Raw genomic sequence first — 17,497 nt, 5'->3', positions numbered from 1 at the left:
TAATCCCCCTAACCCTCACCTTTTCCCTACACAAACCCTAACCCTCCCTTGTGGGTGCATAACCCTAGCTCCCCCCCCTGCTTGGTGCCTAACCCTAACCCTTCCTTCCCCACTGCCTAAACCTACCCCTCCCTGCTTTACGCTAAACCCTAACCTCCCCTTCTAAGTACGTAAACCTGACCCTCTTTCCCTGCACCCTAACCCTAACACCCACCACCCCCCCAGGCGGCAGGGGGTCTGGGACTGAGGGTCGACAGCACAAAGGTCGACACACCTTAGGTCGACGCCAATTGGTCGACACACCTTGTGTCGACATGGACAAAAGGTCGACAGGAACAATGTCGACATGGAAAAAGGTCGACATGAGTTTTTTATGTTGTTTTGGTGTCGTTTTCTTCGTAGAGTGACCGGGAACCCCAATTAGTGCACCGCGTCCCCTCGCATGGCTCGCTTCGCTCGCCGTGCTTCGGACATGGTGCCTTCGCTCCGCTACCGCTTCGCTCGGCACACTTTACCGTTCCAATCGTAGTCCACGTGGATCGTTAAGTATGAAAAGGTTCAAAAAAAGAAAAAAACCGTGAAAAACTAATGTCGACCTTTTTCCATGTCGACCTTGTTCCTGTCGACCTTTTGTCCATGTCGACCTTTTGTCCATGTCGACCTAAGGTGTGACAACCAATTGGCGTCGACCTAAGGTGTGTCAACCTTTGTGCTGTCGACCTGGAGTCCGGATACCGGCGGCAGGATGCCACCATGTCCCACTGTGAGGATGATCGGGATGCTGATTGTCAGTAATGTGATGCCGGCATCCTGACCGCTGTTGGTATGCAGATGCCGGCATTGTGTCCTCACTCAGGATCCCGGCCATCTGTATCTTGACCGTTGGTATCCCATCCGTTGGGATCCAGAGTGCCGCCTCCCTCCAAACAATGTGTATATATATATATATATATATATATATATATATATATATATACAGAGCCGGATTAAGGCCCCGGGAGGCCTGGGGTACTAAATTGCAGGGGGCCCCCATGGACTAAAAAACTAATAAATAAATAAAAAATATATATATATATATTATTATTTTTTATTATTATTATTATTATTATTTTTTTATTAGTTTTTTTGAAGGAGGAGGGATTTATATATATATATATATATATATATATATATATATATATAATTTATCTAAGAATCCCTCCTCCTTCAGTTCAGCGTGCGGCGCGCCAATGACTGAGCCGCAGGCTTGCTGAGCCGGACAGCAATTGGACAGCTGAGCCGTCGCTCAGCTGCCCTGACTACAGCTGTTAGAGCACTCTTCTTAGAGCTGTAGTCAGCGCAGCTGAGCGATGGCTCAGTTGTCCAATTGCTGTCCGGCTCAGCAAGCCTGCGGCTCCGTCATTAGTGCGCCGCACGCAGGGCCGTTTCTAGACAATTTGGCTCCCAGTGCGAGATTTCAAAATGCGCCCCCCCCCCTTGCTATTAAAAAAATTTGCGAGCGCCCCCCCCCCCCCATATAGCCAGAAAAAGAAAAAGCATGCGCGCGCGCTCCCGACAAGGGTGTGTGGCCTGATTAAAATGGGCGTGGCCTCGTCTGATATCATCACACCCACCACAGGGGGAAAAAATAAAAATAAAAAAGTCCCCTTTTTACACATTACACCAGGCAAGTGTCCCCATATTACACAGTACGGTAGGCAGATATCCCCATTTTACACAGTACGCAGGCAGATATCCCCATTTTACACAGTACGCAGGCAGATATCCCCATTTTACACAGTACGCAGACAGGTGTCCCCATTTTACACAGTACGCAGGCAGGTGCCCCCATTTTACACAGTACGCAGGCAGGTGTCCCCATTTTACACAGTACGCAGGCAGGTGTCCCCATTTTACACAGTACGCAGGCAGGTGTCCCCATTTTACACAGTACGCAGGCACAGGTCCCCATTTTACACAGTACGCAGGCAGGTGTCCCCATTTTACACAGTACGCAGGCAGGTGTCCCCATTTTACACAGTACGCAGGCAGGTGTCCCCATTTTACACAGTACGCAGGCAGGTGCCCCCATTTTACACAGTACGCAGGCAGATATCCCCATTTTACACAGTACGCAGGCAGGTGTCCCCATTTTACACAGTACGCAGGCAGGTGTCCCCATTTTACACAGTACGCAGGCAGGTGTCCCCATTTTACACAGTACGCAGGCAGGTGTCCCCATTTTACACAGTACGCAGGCAGGTGTCCCCATTTTACACAGTGCGGCAGGTATCCCCATTTTACACAGTGCGGTAGGTGTCCCCATTTTACACAGTGCGGCAGGTGTCCCCATTTTACACAGTACGCAGGCAGGTGTCCCCATTTTACACAGTACGCAGGCAGGTGTCCCCATTTTACACAGTGCGGCAGGTGCCCCCATTTTACACAGTGCGGCAGGTATCCCCATTTTACACAGTGCGGCAGGTGTCCCCATTTTACACAGTACGCAGGCAGGTGTCCCCATTTTACACAGTGCGGCAGGGATCCCCATTTTACACAGTGCGGCAGGTATTCCCATTTTACACAGTGCGGCAGGTGCCCCCATTTTACACAGTGCGGCAGGTGCCCCCATTTTACACAGTGCGACAGGTGCCCCCATTTTACACAGTGCGGAAGGTATCCTCATTTTACATAGTGCGGCAGGTGCCCCCATTTTACACAGTGCGGAAGGTATCCTCATTTTACATAGTGCGGCAGGTGCCCCCATTTTACACAGTGCGGAAGGTATCCTCATTTTACATAGTGCGGAAGGTATCCTCATTTTACATAGTGCGGCAGGCAGGTGTCAAGTGGGGGGGAGGAAGGGAGGAAGAGAGAGAGAGAAAGAGAGAAAAAAAAAATACTTACATCTTCCCGCTTTTCGGGTCCCGCCGACTCACGTCCCTCGCGCCGGCCGCCTCCTCCTTCGATGCTTATCTCCTCTCCTCCCTCTCTCTCCCCCGAGCGCTCTTGCTCGGGGGGCGGGGCTTCGCGGAATGACGCGTTTACGTCGTGACGTCACGACGCAAACGCGTCATTCCGCGAAGCCCCGCCCCCCGAGCAGGAGCGCTCGGGGGGAGAGAGAGGGAGGAGATAAGTAGTCACAAAGTGAGCCGCTCGCCGCTAAACGGCACTGGCCGCACGCTGTACTGAAGGAGGAGGAGGGACAGGGTAGCGGGGAGCCGGGGCTCGTGAGCGCTGCACCGCAGATCGGATTGAAGAAAGATCCGATCTGTGGTGTGGCAGGGGGCCCTTTTGGAAAGGGGGGCCCGGGGTACGTATCCCCGGGACCCCCCCCCCCTTAATCCGGCTCTGTATATATATATATATATATATATATAGATCTCCCCCATGCGTAGGTTTCCTCCAACAATACAAAAATATACTGGTATATTAATTGGCTACCCAAAATAAAATGAAATAGCTAAGTATTATCTGTAAATCACTACAGAATATGAATGCGCTACATAAATAACTGGTAGTAAATAAAGACATGTATCTATCCAATCTGTCTGGTGGGAACACAAATCCGGGGATATAAAGGAGGAAGTATAATGCTGTGCTGAGTACATGGGCTAGGTTAGGGACTTGCAGAATATTGGGGTCCCTTGACGATGGGCTGGACGCTTAAATGTTTTGCTCAAAATATGACTAAATCCCCTCTGTTTTATTACTAAATACAAACAGATTTGCAGTATATTATTGTTAGCGCCGTATGTTATTGTATATTATTGTTGGCACCAATAGCAAATGTCTTTGGGCTGTGGGCCTATTTTGATGGGGGGGGGGGGGGGGGGGGGGGGGGGGGGGGGGGGGGGGGGGGGGGGGGGGGGGGGGGGGGGGGGGGGGGGGCGCTGAAGCTGCAGCTCCATCCATCCCATTGTTAATCTGGCCCTCAGCCTGCGTCTGGCCATGCAGGGACACCTACTGTAAGTATTTCTGCATGCTGTAACTCTGCCAGTGATGCTTTAGTTGTCACAATCAGTGCAGTGTCTCCGTCGGACTATGGCCGTTGCGGCTGTGCGTTAAGGAACGCAGCCTGTGTCGCAGACACTCCCATAACACACCCTGCTAGCCGCACTGGATTGCAATCTATAGCTGGAAGGCAGGGACTATGAGAAAGCAACATCCATAAACAGATATATAGCCAAATCCCAATTCTCACAAGGCGGCGCTCATGCCATGTATACCCTCTAAGCACTTAACCCATTCAATGCAGCACGGCCAAGCTCACCAGCCTTGAATACCTTTCAGCGGAATTATTGACCCAAACAGCTGGCAATGGCAGGGAGACTTGCCCTCCCAGAGGAAATGGCTCTCATGGGCCCAGGGCACTAGCAGCCATGTGCCCGGCTAGCTAAGCATGTCTAGTAGAACACTGCAATTCATGCACGTACTGGCTCTGCTTGTGATCTAGCAGCAGAGTGAGTCAGGGCTGGTACTGCTGTGTGGTATTCTGCACCGCCACCACAAAAATATAAGTATAGGAAACATTTTGTGTACTTCCCAGTTATCTAATGTACAGTAGTGGTACTATTGTCGCATTATACCAGAGTCTACTGCTGCTGGAGAGGAGGGGACCTGCGACGGAGGCTGCATGCGGGTCCCGTCCTCTCTTAAAACTCCCCTGGTGCACATAGTTTATGATTAGCCGCCACCAGCACTGGTATTGACTATAAATAATTTGTATTGTCCCTAGGCCACCAATCCAGGGCATCCCTGCACGTATCCTGAGGCACCCCGGGGTACCACGGCACACAGTGTGAGAACCACTGGTCTAGTGTGTGCCCAGCGTAATGATTGCAGCTGGTCTGTGGGTTACAGCTCCCAGCTCAGCTCTGCAGAACAATGCAACAATGTAATGTGAGTGACAAGCTGCAGAGAGTAACCCTTTCTGTGACTGCTGCACAGGGATCACACAACCTCTATTCATAGGGCTGAATTCAATTAGGGGAGACATTCTCGCCCCGTGAGTAAGTGCAGGTATATACCGCACTTACCGTACCGTTGGATTCGCAGATATTTTCTTGCAATACATCATATACATAGAAACACTGCATTTAACTGCAGATAAGAACCACATGGCCCATCCAGTCTGCCCTTTAGGGTGAAGGCCATAGTTGCCTACCTTGCTGCACCATCCTCTGGGAGGCTGCAGCGTGGTAGGCTAATGGGGGCATGTCCGGCGGCGATGTGGGCGGTCTGGGGGCGTAGCACCATAGTCGCATAATCATAGCCCCGCCCCTGCTAGACAGTGCAGAGAAAACAGGCACTGTACAGTGCGGCGGGAGGGGGGGGGGTATTGGGTGTGTGTGGACCGCCCACTTGTTCTCTGCTGTGGGGGGCCGACGGGGAGTGCGGGGCTGCCAGGAAAAGTGGGACACTTGCCCACCTTTCCGGGGGGCCGGTAGGGCCACCCGATTTTCAGGAGCCTCCTGGCCTTTCCGGGAGGGTAGGCAAGTATGGTTAAGGCATTAGGGTTAATTTAGGGGTCTGGATTAGTGTCGGCAACAGAGATCTTGGGGCCCTGTACAGTGATATCTCTTGGGTCCCCGCAACCACCCTTTACCTGGCAGAGGGGGGCTTTAAAAAAAATAGTATATAAATATATATATGCACATACACACACATATACATATATATATATATATATAATATATATATGTATATATGTATATATATATATATATATATAAAATATGTTTATATACATATATACTGTATGAAAAGGGGCTCACCTCCCTCTTGTCTGTAGGGAGCGGCATTGGACAGCGGCAGGGCTGCGGGGGATTCTGTGTGGAGCCTTTGACTCTGGCTATCAGTGAGCCCGGCAGGTGGTTTCCCCGCTGGGCTACCCGGCTCTCCGGTGGCGGTGGCAGGGACATACAGAAAGCGTCAGCGCATCGACATGCATAATGATGGCAATACAGCGTGGACCACAGGGACAGGACAAAGTGATGGGGTAAAAGGAGGGGGGAGGGTTAGGGGGCCTGTTAATTATTTTCCTACTTCAGCGTCTATTTACCGCAGAGCAGCAGTGACGGGAGCCTCCCAACTGCCCCCCACCTGCGGGACATTTCTGCCCGCGGGTGGGACGGCGGGACAGTCCCATAAAACGGGACTGTCCCGCCAAAATCGTGACAGTTGGGAAGTAAGCTTAAATTGAGCAGTTGGGATGTAGTTATGTTTCTCTCAACCGCCGGTCACTCTACCAACGCCGGGATCCCGGCCGATTCAGAGCACGACAGTCGGCATGCCAACTGACAGGGACTATTTCCACTCGTGGGTGTCCATCACCTGTGGCGAGTGCAGCGAGACACCGAGCACACTGCGTGGCGACCACAGCGAGCGCGCAAGGGGCTCCATTACGCTTGCTTCCCCCGCCAGCAATCTAAAGATCAGTATCCAGACGTCGGTATGGTGACCGGCAGGATTCCGCTGGTCACCCGAACCCGACCCGAGTACTTTAAAAATCAATATTGGCACTGCGGCCCCGTTTTTTGTGTCCCTGATCCTTGGGGCTCCCACGAACCTCGGGGCCCTGTACAAGTGTCCCCTTTGCCCCCCCTGTCGCCGGGCCTGACCACACTCCATGGGGCATAGTTATCAGAATCACATTTTTAATGTGAACTGACCATGTGTCTCTTGCCGGAAGATGGGGTCTGATAACAGCACGTCCTGGTGAAAAGCTGGAAGTAGAGTGATGGCGTAATGCTATCTGCTTCCTGCCTTGGCTGACGGCTGGCGCATGCGTCATCAGGTACAGACGATACAATGTACACAAGGGTGTAGCTACCATAGGTGCAGGCAGTGCAGCTGCTATGGGGCCCAGAGCTGAGAGGGGCCACCTTCCCTGTCACAGTTACATGTGTCATATACAAGGGTGTAGCTACCATAGGTGCAGGCAGTGCAGCTGCTATGGGGCCCAGAGCTGAGAGGGGCCATCTTCCCTGTCACAGTTACATGTGTTATATGCAAGGGTGCAGCTTCCATAGGTGCAGGGAGTGCAGCTGCTATGGGGCCCAGAGCTGAGAGGGCCACCTCCCTGTCACAGTTACATGTGTTATATACAGGGTGTAGCTACCATAGGTGCAGGGAGTGCAGCTGCTATGGGGCCCAGAGCTGAGAGGGGCCACCTTCCCTGTCACAGTTACATGTGTTATATACAGGGTGTAGCTACCATAGGTGCAGGCAGTGCAGCTGCTATGGGGCCCAGAGCTGAGAGGGGCCACCTTCCCTGTCACAGTTACATGTGTCATATACAAGGGCGTAGCTACCATAGGTGCAGGGAGTGCAGCTGCTATGGGGCCCAGAGCTGAGAGGGGCCACCTTCCCTGTCACAGTTACATGTGTCATATACAAGGGTGTAGCTACCATAGGTGCAGGGAGTGCAGCTGCTATGGGGCCCAGAGCTGAGAGGGGCCACCTTCCCTGTCACAGTTACATGTGTTATATGCAAGGGCGTAGCTACCATAGGTGCAGGGAGTGCAGCTGCTATGGGACCCAGAGCTGAGAGGGGCCACCTTTCCGGTCAAAGTTACTTTTCTTTCACTCATGATTAGTGGTTGGGTGAAGCCATTTATTGTCAAACTGTGTTTACTCTTTTTAAATCATAATGACAACAGAAACTACCCAAATGACCCTGATCAAAAGTTTACATACCCCAGTTCTTAATACCGTGTATTGCCCCCTTTAACATCAATGACAGCTTGAAGTCTTTTGTGGTAGTTGTGGATGAGGCTCTTTATTTTCTCAGATGGTAAAACTGCCCATTCTTCTTGGCAAAAAGCCTCCAGTTCCTGTAAATTCTTGGGCTGTCTTGCATGAACTGCACGTTTGAGATCTCCCCAGAGTGGCTCAATGATATTGAGGTCAGGAGACTGAGATGGCCACTCCAGAACCTTCACTTTAAGTTTATTCTGCTGTAGCCAATGACAGGTCGACTTGGCCTTGTGTTTTGGATCATTGTCATGTTGGAACGTCCAAGTTTGTCCCATGCACAGCTTCCGGGCTGATGAGTGCAAATTTTCCTCCAGTATTTTCTGATAACATGCTGCATTCATCTTGCCATCAATTTTGACCAAGTTTCCAGTGCCTTTGTAGCTCACACATCCCCAAAACATCAGCGATCCACCTCCGTGTTTCACAGTAGGAATGGTGTACCTTTCATCATAGGTCTTGTTGACTCCTCTCCAAATGTAACGTTTATGGTTGTGGCCAAAAAGTTAAATTTTGGTCTCATCACTCCAAATGACTTTGTTCCAGAAGTTTTGAGGCTTGTCTCTGTGCTGTTTGGAGTATTGTAAGCGGGATGCTTTGTGTCATTTGCGCAGTAATGGCTTTCTTCTGGCGACTCGACTATGCAGCCCATTTTTCTTCAAATGCCTCCTTATTGTGCATCTTGAAACAACCACACCACTTTTTTTCAGAGAGTCCTGTATTTCAGCTGAAGTTATTTGTGGATTTTTCTTTGCATCCCGAACAATTTTCCTGGCAGTTGTGACTGAAATTCTTGTTGGTCTACCTGACCGTGATTTGGTTTCCACAGAATCCCTAATTTTCTACTTCTTAATTAGAGTTTGAATACTGCTGATTGGCATTCTCAATTGCTTGGATATCTTTTTATATCACTTTTCCCGCAGATCCTTTGACAATTCTTTTGCTTTCCCCATGACTCAGAATCCAGACACGTCAGTGCAGCACTGAATGAAAGATGCAAGGGTCTTTCAGGAGTCCAGAAACTCACTGACCTTTTATACACACACACACTGATTACAAGCAAACAGATCACAGGTGAGGATGGTTACCTTTAGTAGCCATTCAAACCCGATTGTGTCAACTTGTGTGCATGTTATCAGGCCAAAATCTCCAGAGTATGTAAACTTTTGATCAGGGTCATTTGGGTAGTTTCTGTTGTCATTATGATTTAAAAAGAGTAAACACAGTTGTTTGACAATAAATGGCTTCACCCAACCACTAACCAGTTGTGACTGAAATTCTTGTTGGTCTACCTGACCGTGATTTGGTTTCCACAGAATCCCTAATTTTCTACTTCTTAATTAGAGTTTGAATACTGCTGATTGGCATTCTCAATTGCTTGGATATCTTTTTATATCACTTTTCCCGCAGATCCTTTGACAATTCTTTTGCTTTCCCCATGACTCAGAATCCAGACACGTCAGTGCAGCACTGAATGAAAGATGCAAGGGTCTTTCAGGAGTCCAGAAACTCACTGACCTTTTATACACACACACACTGATTACAAGCAAACAGATCACAGGTGAGGATGGTTACCTTTAGTAGCCATTCAAACCCGATTGTGTCAACTTGTGTGCATGTTATCAGGCCAAAATCTCCAGAGTATGTAAACTTTTGATCAGGGTCATTTGGGTAGTTTCTGTTGTCATTATGATTTAAAAAGAGTAAACACAGTTGTTTGACAATAAATGGCTTCACCCAACCACTAACCATGAGTGAAAGAAAAGAATGGCCAGAAAATCACAAATTCTGCTAGGGTATGTAAACTTATAAGCACAACTGTACAATTAAGAACTGCGGCAGAGAAATGTCTCTCTAGAAGCATTGGGATGGGAGCCCCTTCAAAATGTTACTATGGGGCCCACAAAGTTCTGGCTACGCCCCTGAATGTACAATACAGTAGCCAGTGGTTACTATAGGCTGGCCTATCAGCAGATGTGTTAGCGGGCGGGGCCAAGGGATCGGCACCTGGTAAATCTGACTACAAAGCAGCCCTCTTTTCCAGTCAGAGATGGGAGGACCGTGGAAAACAGTTGCAAATGTTGATTCATAAATTTGCCCCCATATCTCTTATTGCCAATCTGCCAGGTAAGCACACGTGTGGTAAATCACACTTCGCCACAACCCTTAAAGTACAGGGCAAAACTATTTAAGGGTGGCCCTGCGGAGACTTTGGAAGGGGGATTAAAAATAATTGAGGACAGGTATATAAATAACTATAGATGTGGTCAGGGCTGTAACTAGGTGTGTGCCAGCGGTGCCTGGCACACAGCGCGTATGCACTGTGGGCGCAGTACCGCTGGCAACCCCTGTAGTTCCAAACCGCAATGTGTGTCTGCATAGTACCAGTGCATTCGTGGGCAATACTGCCCGCCTCCTGTCCCAACAACTGGAGCTTACAAGACAGCCGAACACCCTCTCATCCCCTGTCCCCCACAAGAGGTTACCGCGAGCCGCGGTCAGCAATGTCCTATCCCACCCCCCGCTGCTGGAGTTTACAGTGTCATCCAGACCGCCTCCCTCGTGGAGGTTACACCGAGCTGCAGCCAAGACACCCCCTGGCCCTTGCCCCAACAACAGGCGCTTACACTGCAGTGGCGCAGCCTGACCACCCCCTCCTCCAGAAGGGAGGTCACAGTCAGCCACAGACAATACTGCCCAATCCCCCCCGTCCCCACCTCTGCCGGAGTTTACAATCCTCCTGCCATTGGTCCCCCCACCTTTCTGCGGAGACAGATGGTGGCCATACTTCCTGACTCCGCCCCCCCCCCGGAGTTTATATTCCCGGAGTTACAGTACAGCCCAACAACATTATCAGGGTGCAGAGACAGATGGCGGGAACCATCCACTCTAATCTTAACCGGAACTGAGAATATCCTTTACAGCACAGAGGGGGTTATTCAGAGATGAACGCAGCCGCTGCATTTGCATACGGTTGCTGCGTCCATCGGGTCTGTGTACGCGCACTTGCCGTTGTGTGCATGTGCAACCCTTCACCATGCGGATGCATCCCAGAAAGATGCGTCGGCAAGGTGATTGGCAGCGGCAGTTGTCAGGGGGGGGGGGGGAGGTTGACGGCGATGCTGCGTTTGGTGGGCGTGATCTGGACAACGCAGGCATGTCCAGATCATTTTAAGGGCGGCTGCATGATGTCTCACACAGCTGCTCCGGGGAAAAAAATGGCTCCCGAACACCTACCAGCGCAGTCAGGCTGCGCAGGCAGGAGTCGTCCTCTAATCAGGGCCATAACAAGGTGTGGGTGGATGGTGCTTCGCACACAGCGCATTTGTGCTGTGGGCGCACTATTTGCATCCTCCCAGATTGGCCACCGCCAGCTGCAGCGCTGCCTGCTGTAACATATAAAAGTAGTGTTGCGCCCGGCCCCTCTGCCGGATGCACAGCTGCTGCCCGATTATATATATTATAGCCGGCAGCGCTGCATAGACTATGTCTCCCTGGCCCGTGTATTACAGCTCAACCCCGCTCCTCCTTGACTGGTGGAGCAGCGCAGTGTCCCTGGACCACATACTGTAGGCTGGGCCGGAGACGTGCCTCATCCAGGCAGGGAGCCGTGCAGGGAATGCAGGGAGGATGGAGTGGAGGCAGCTCCAGTAGTAGGAGCAGCTCTGATTCTATAGTGTACCGCAGCTACAGCTGTCACCAGCACAGGGACATCCCCGTGCCGCCGCCATGGCTGCCTGCACTCCAGCTATCATCACATAGGTACCGTTGTGTGTGTTTCTCCACCCTCTCCTCACTCCCCCTCCCACCCTTCTCTCTGTCTCCTTCCCACCACTCTCTCTCTCTACCTGCCACCTTTCGTTCTCTCTCCCTGCCAACCCTATCTCTCCCTCTCTCTCTCTCATGACTCTACCTGGTGTAATGTGTAAAAGGGAACTCTACCTGCCATAATGAGTAAAAGGGGGCTGTACCTGCTGTAATTTGTAAAAGAGGACTTTACCTGCCGTAATGTGTAAAAGAGGACTTTACCTGCTGTAATGTGTAAAAGGGGACTCTACCTGCCATAATGTGTATAAGGGGGCTCAACTTGGCATAATGTGTAAAAGGGGCTCTACCTGGCGTAATGTGTAAAAGGGGCTCTACCTGGTGTAATGTGTGTAAGTGGCGCTACTGCGCAGCGTAATATGAATTGGTATTATTTTGTGGCCACGCCCCTTCCTCATGAAGCCATGCCCCTATATTCTTGGTGCGCACTGGCCCTATTTTAAAAATGGGGGGGGGCGCCGATGCTGTTTCTTGCACACAGCGCTAAAATGTCTAGTTACGGCACTGGATGTGGTGTTCATTTATTGGGGATCAGTGTGAAATACCTACAATCAAAATCCCGACAGTCAAAATACCGACAACAATTGACCAATGGTCAAAATACCGACAAGGTCAAAATAATGACAAGGTCAAAATACCAACATTAAAAATGTTGACACGGCCAAAATACCGACATTTAAAATGTTGACAGATCAAAAAGTAGACGCAAGTTCTTCAATGTTTTTGTGTGTGTATGTTGACATAGGTCGACATGGACACCGTAAAAGTGTACTGCGTCCCTTCACATGGTTCGCGTTTCGGGCACACTATAAATTCCCCCTTCAGGTCCACTGGGATGGTAAAGTATGAACAAGTCGGTTTCAATGAAAAAATCATGAAAAACTCATGTCGACTTTTTGAACCTGACGACATATGAAATGTGGGTATTTTGACTATAGGTCAATGGTTGTCTTTATTTTGTCCGTCAGGATTTTGAATGAAGGTAAATTGACTGCATCCCATTTATTGTTAGGTTTCCATCTACTGGTGAAAAGTTAAAAGCACATCACCCATTTAGCATTCACACAGAAAACACAATCACCCTGCACTTCTGGCGGTCCCAGTGGGTTACCTGTCCATTGCATTAGACAGAGGTTCTCAGACGCGGTCCTCAAGGCACCCCAAAGGTCCAGGTTTTAGGTATAGCCATGGCTCAGTCTGCACAGATGGCTAAATCAAATTGACTGAGGTGCTAATTAAATGACCATGGATAAACCTAAAACTTGGACTTTTGGGGTGCCGACGCCGGAATCCCAACAGCCGGCAATGCTGCCAGCCGGAATTCCCGAAAAAACAGAACTATTCCCACTGGTGGGTGTGCATGACACTCATACAGTGGGAATAGATCCTGTGGCGAGTGCAGTGTGCCGCCGAGCCTGCAAGGGGGGTTCTTTGTACTTGCCTTGTTTCTGGCATTCTGGCGGGTGGGATGCCGCTGTTGGGATATGTACAGCCAACATCCCGCCCGCCGGCATAGCCAGATTAAGGAGGGGATGCAGGGCATACTGTACCCTGGGCTCCCCTCTGTCAGGGGCCCCCAGGGCCAGAGCACACTGACATCACTAGCTCTCTCTCTTGTGCAGCAGCAGAACCAGACAGCCAGAATGTGAGCAGAACAGAATGCAGTGCAGGCAGAGACACAGGAACATCAGATTTCATGAACTATCCATGGAGCTTCCCAACCAGAGGACAGATAGGAGGGTGGATAGAGCTGTAAGTGACACAGGGTGGGATCCCTGTGTCACTTACCGCTCCCTCCACACCTGGGGGTATATTTACAAAGATTCGTGTTTTTGCCGTTTTTAAGGGTGTTTGATCTCGAATGGTATCGGGTGCATTTTACTGCAACTTTTTGAATCCTGATACGGTCATTCATTAAGCTGCCGACTTTTCCAAATTCGTATTTTCCGATGTCGATGTGATTCGTAATGTCAGGCAGTGTTTTACTGGAGTGATAAGTAAAACACTGCCTGACAAAACACAAGGAATCCCGGCCGGATCTGTGAGATCCGTGCAGGGCTTCATTGTGTACCTTAAAAAGGTGTTTAAATTGTTTTAAAATCTGAATTTTTTTTGCGTGGGGTCCCCCCTCCTAAGCATAACCAGCCTCGGGCTCTTTGAGCCGGTCCTGGTTGAAAAAATATGGGGAAAAAAATGACAGGGGTTCCCCCATATTTGATCAACCAGCACCGGGCTCCACCTGGTCCTGGTGCCAAAAATACGGGGGACAAAAAGCGTAGGGGTCCCCCGTATTTTTGAAACCAGCACCGGGCTCCACTAGTCAGAGAGATAATGCCACAGCCACACTTGCCAACCTTGCCAAAGATAATGCCACACTTTTATCTTGGTCCCTGCGGCCCTGGCATTAAATCACTAACTAGTCACCCCTGGCCGGGGTACCCTGGAGGAGTGGGAACCCCTTAAATCAAGGGGTCCCCCCCCCTCCAGCCACCCAAGGGCCAGGGGTGAAGCCCGAGGCTGTCCCCCCCATCCAAGGGCGGCGGATGGGGGGCTGATAGCCTTGTGAAAAAAATAGAATATTGTTTTTTGTAGCAGTACTACAAGTCCCAGCAAGCCTCCCCCGCAAGCTGGTACTTGGAGAACCACAAGTACCAGCATGCGGGGGGGAAACGGGTTCGCTGGTACCTGCAGTACTAATACAAAAAAAATACCCAACAAAAAACAGGACACACACACCGTGACAGTAAAACTTTAAAACATACATGCAGGGAGCGCCACGTCGTGATTGAGGCTGCGCACTGAAGATACAATGTAACGCATAGGCGCTCCATTGTATCCAATGGTGGGAACTTTGCGGTCAGCGGTTGAGGTTACTCGCGGTCAACCGCTGACCGCAAAGTTCCCACCATTGGATACAATGGAGCGCCTATGCGCTACATTGTATCTTCAGTGCGCAGCCTCAATCACACTACAGGAGCGCACAGCCAATCAGGAGAGTGCCACAACGTGGCGCTCCCTGATTGGCTGAAGGGACCCTCTTTGACAGGAGTCAGGGGGGGTCCCAGCAATCGGGGGAAAGGGGTCCCATGTGTAAACATGGGACCCCTTTCAGTGCGTGGTTCGGCTTTTTCGGTTTGTTTTTTTGCCAAGTACGTGGATTACAAAGAGGACAGAAGCTACCCTGGATTATGTGAGTATAGGGGGTCATTCCGAGTTGTTCGCTCGTTATTTTTTTTTCGCAACGGAGCGATTAGTCGTGAATGCGCATGCGCAATGTCCGCAGTGCGACTGCGCCAAGTAAATTTGCTATGCAGTTAGGAATTTTACTCACGTTTTTTTCTTCGTTCTGGTGATCGTAATGTGATTGACAGGAAGTGGGTGTTTCTGGGCGGAAACAGGCCGTTTTATGGGTGTGTGCGAAAAAACGCTACCGTTTCTGGGGAAAACGCGGGAGTGGCTGAAGAAACGGAGGAGTGTCTGGGCGAACGCTGGGTGTGTTTGTGACGTCAAACCAGGAATGACAAGCACTGAACTGATCGCAGATGCCGAGTAAGTTTGAAGCTACTCAGAAACTGCTAAGAGGTGTGTAATCGCAATTTTGAGAATCTTTCGTTCGCAATTTTACTATGCTAAGATTCACTCCCAGTAGGCGGCGGCTTAGCGTGTGCAAAGCTGCTAAAAGCAGCTTGCGAGCGAACAACTCGGAACGAGGGCCATAATTTTTTTCTCAGCTACCCCGTGGAGTCTACATGGAGAAGTGGACCGAGCCTCGTGTGAACATAGGTAAGTATGTATGTATGTAGGTGTGCATGTATGTAATAAAGTTTTACTGTCACGGTGTGTGTGTCCTGTTTTTTTTTTTTTTTTTTGTATTAGTACTACAGGTACCAGCAAACCCATCCCCCCCCCCCGCATGCTGGTACTTGTGGTTCTCCAAGTACCAGCTTGCGGGGGAGGCTTGCTGGGACTTGTAGTACTGCTACAAAAAACAATATTCTATTTTTTTCACAAGGCTATCAGCCCCCCATCCGCCGCCCTTGGATGGGGGGGGACAGCCTCTGGCTTCAACCCTGGCCCTTGGGTGGCTGGAGGGGGGGGGACCCCTTGATTTAAGGGGTTCCCACTCCTCCAGGGTACCCCGGCCAGGGGTGACTAGTTAGTGATTTAATGCCAGGGCCGGAGGGACCAAGATAAAAGTGTCCCCCGGCTGTGGCATTATCTCTCTGACTAGTGGAGCCCGGTGCTGGTTCCAAAAATACGGGGGACCCCTACGCTTTTTGTCCCCCGTATTTTTGGCACCAGGACCAGGCGCAGAGCCCGGTGCTGGTTGATCAAATATGGGGGAACCCCTGTCATTTTTCCCCCCATATTTTTTCAACCAGGACCGGCTCAAAGAGCCCGAGGCTGGTTATGCTTAGGAGGGGGGACCCCACGCAAAAATTTTTCCCCAGTTTTTACAGTAAACAGACCCTTTCCCATAGATAACCATGCACAGATCTCACTGATCCGTGCATGGTTATCCAAACTCAACTAGAAAAAGCAGGTCTATTTTTTTGCTGATTTTTTTAACGATTCTCAAAAAAATAGACCCGCACTTGAGCACTCAGAGATTAACACCCAAATACGAATGAATAGTGAATACCCGTGTTGTATGAAATAACAGCCGCATTTGACCGATGGTCTTTTCATTCGTATTTCTGAACTTTGCCAATCAAACCATTACAAATAGCCCAAACACTGCCGAGATTTGTGCTTAGTGAATTCCCGTGTTGGGACTTAGAAAAAAAAACACAAATCGGACAAACTCTGATTTTTAGTAAATATTGGCCCTGGTGTCTTAATCCTGTGTAATTTATTATCTAATGAGGGTCTAGAGACACACCCACTTACACAAAGTTCTCCTGAGTCGTGTCCCAGTGTGTAAGTAATACAGAGGCTGCTGCTATCTTTGCATGTGACAAGATAAATTATAAATGTTATTTTTGTATGTGTATTTTAAGGTTGTTTAAGTTGTCTTTGTTCCACTGCAAGGACATTTTTATAAAATAGTTGTCTTTCAATTAGGTGTTTAGTTTAAATCCAATATACACCATTGTGCTAAATTTTATAAACACAATCCATACATCCCAACATGACCCATTCCAGGAGGGACAAAATGCTCTCTACCTGGACTTCCTCTTATGTTATGATTGCAATGACCTGTGTTGAAACACCTTTCTTATCAATTAAATAGTTCAACACAGGTGACTACAATCATATATTAAGAGGGAAGTCCAGGTAAAGAGCATTTTGTCCCTCCTGGAATGGGTTATGTTGGGAAGTAAGCACAATCTTATGATGCCCACACACTGAACGATTCACAAACGATGCAATATCATTTGCGATTTCCCTTGAACTCCCCTCGGGAGCTCCCTTGCAGCCCTCGACTCACGATTTTGGAAAATAGTGTTTTTTAACTAACAATTTATTGTACGATCTCTAAAAACATTGACAGACATTGGCAGATCTTAACTGCAGCCAGTAAGATCAGAGAATACATCATACAAGCTGCGGGGACGCGCATCGGATCGTTATCGTTAGAAGATAACATATGATTTGCACTTTTGTGAACGATAAATCGTTACAATTTATCGTTTTCATCCAAATTGGCAGTAAAATAGCTCAGTGTTTGGGCACCTTTATATACAGCCCCCCCTTCCACCGGGGCCCCCCTGTCTAAAGTGCCCCGGGCACCCCAAAGGCTTAAACCGCCCTGCCCACCGGTAAGCATTCTGCTACAGCAATCCTGCAGCCTTCTGGAGAGGCACCTCACTAGGACGCATGTCATAAGAGTTACAGCAGCATGTACCAGTTGAGAAGTTGCCCGCCATGGCAACCAATCAGCTGCTCTGTATAATTTTATAGTATGCAAATTCTAAATGTTACTTCAATGCTA

General features: G+C 49.5%; 1 protein-coding gene across 2 annotated transcripts in view; it reads right to left on the bottom strand.

Moving 5' to 3' along the window:
* LOC134948333 (degenerin unc-8-like) overlaps nucleotides 1-17,497 on the bottom strand; it is a 72,361-nt gene that overhangs the window by 23,914 nt on the left and 30,950 nt on the right. The window lies entirely within an intron of this gene.

This window comes from Pseudophryne corroboree, chromosome 8 (genome assembly GCF_028390025.1).
Source record: "Pseudophryne corroboree isolate aPseCor3 chromosome 8, aPseCor3.hap2, whole genome shotgun sequence".
NCBI lineage: Eukaryota > Metazoa > Chordata > Amphibia > Anura > Myobatrachidae > Pseudophryne > Pseudophryne corroboree.
The sequence above is the reverse complement of the archived record's forward strand: the minus strand, read 5'-3'. Positions and strand labels throughout refer to the sequence as shown.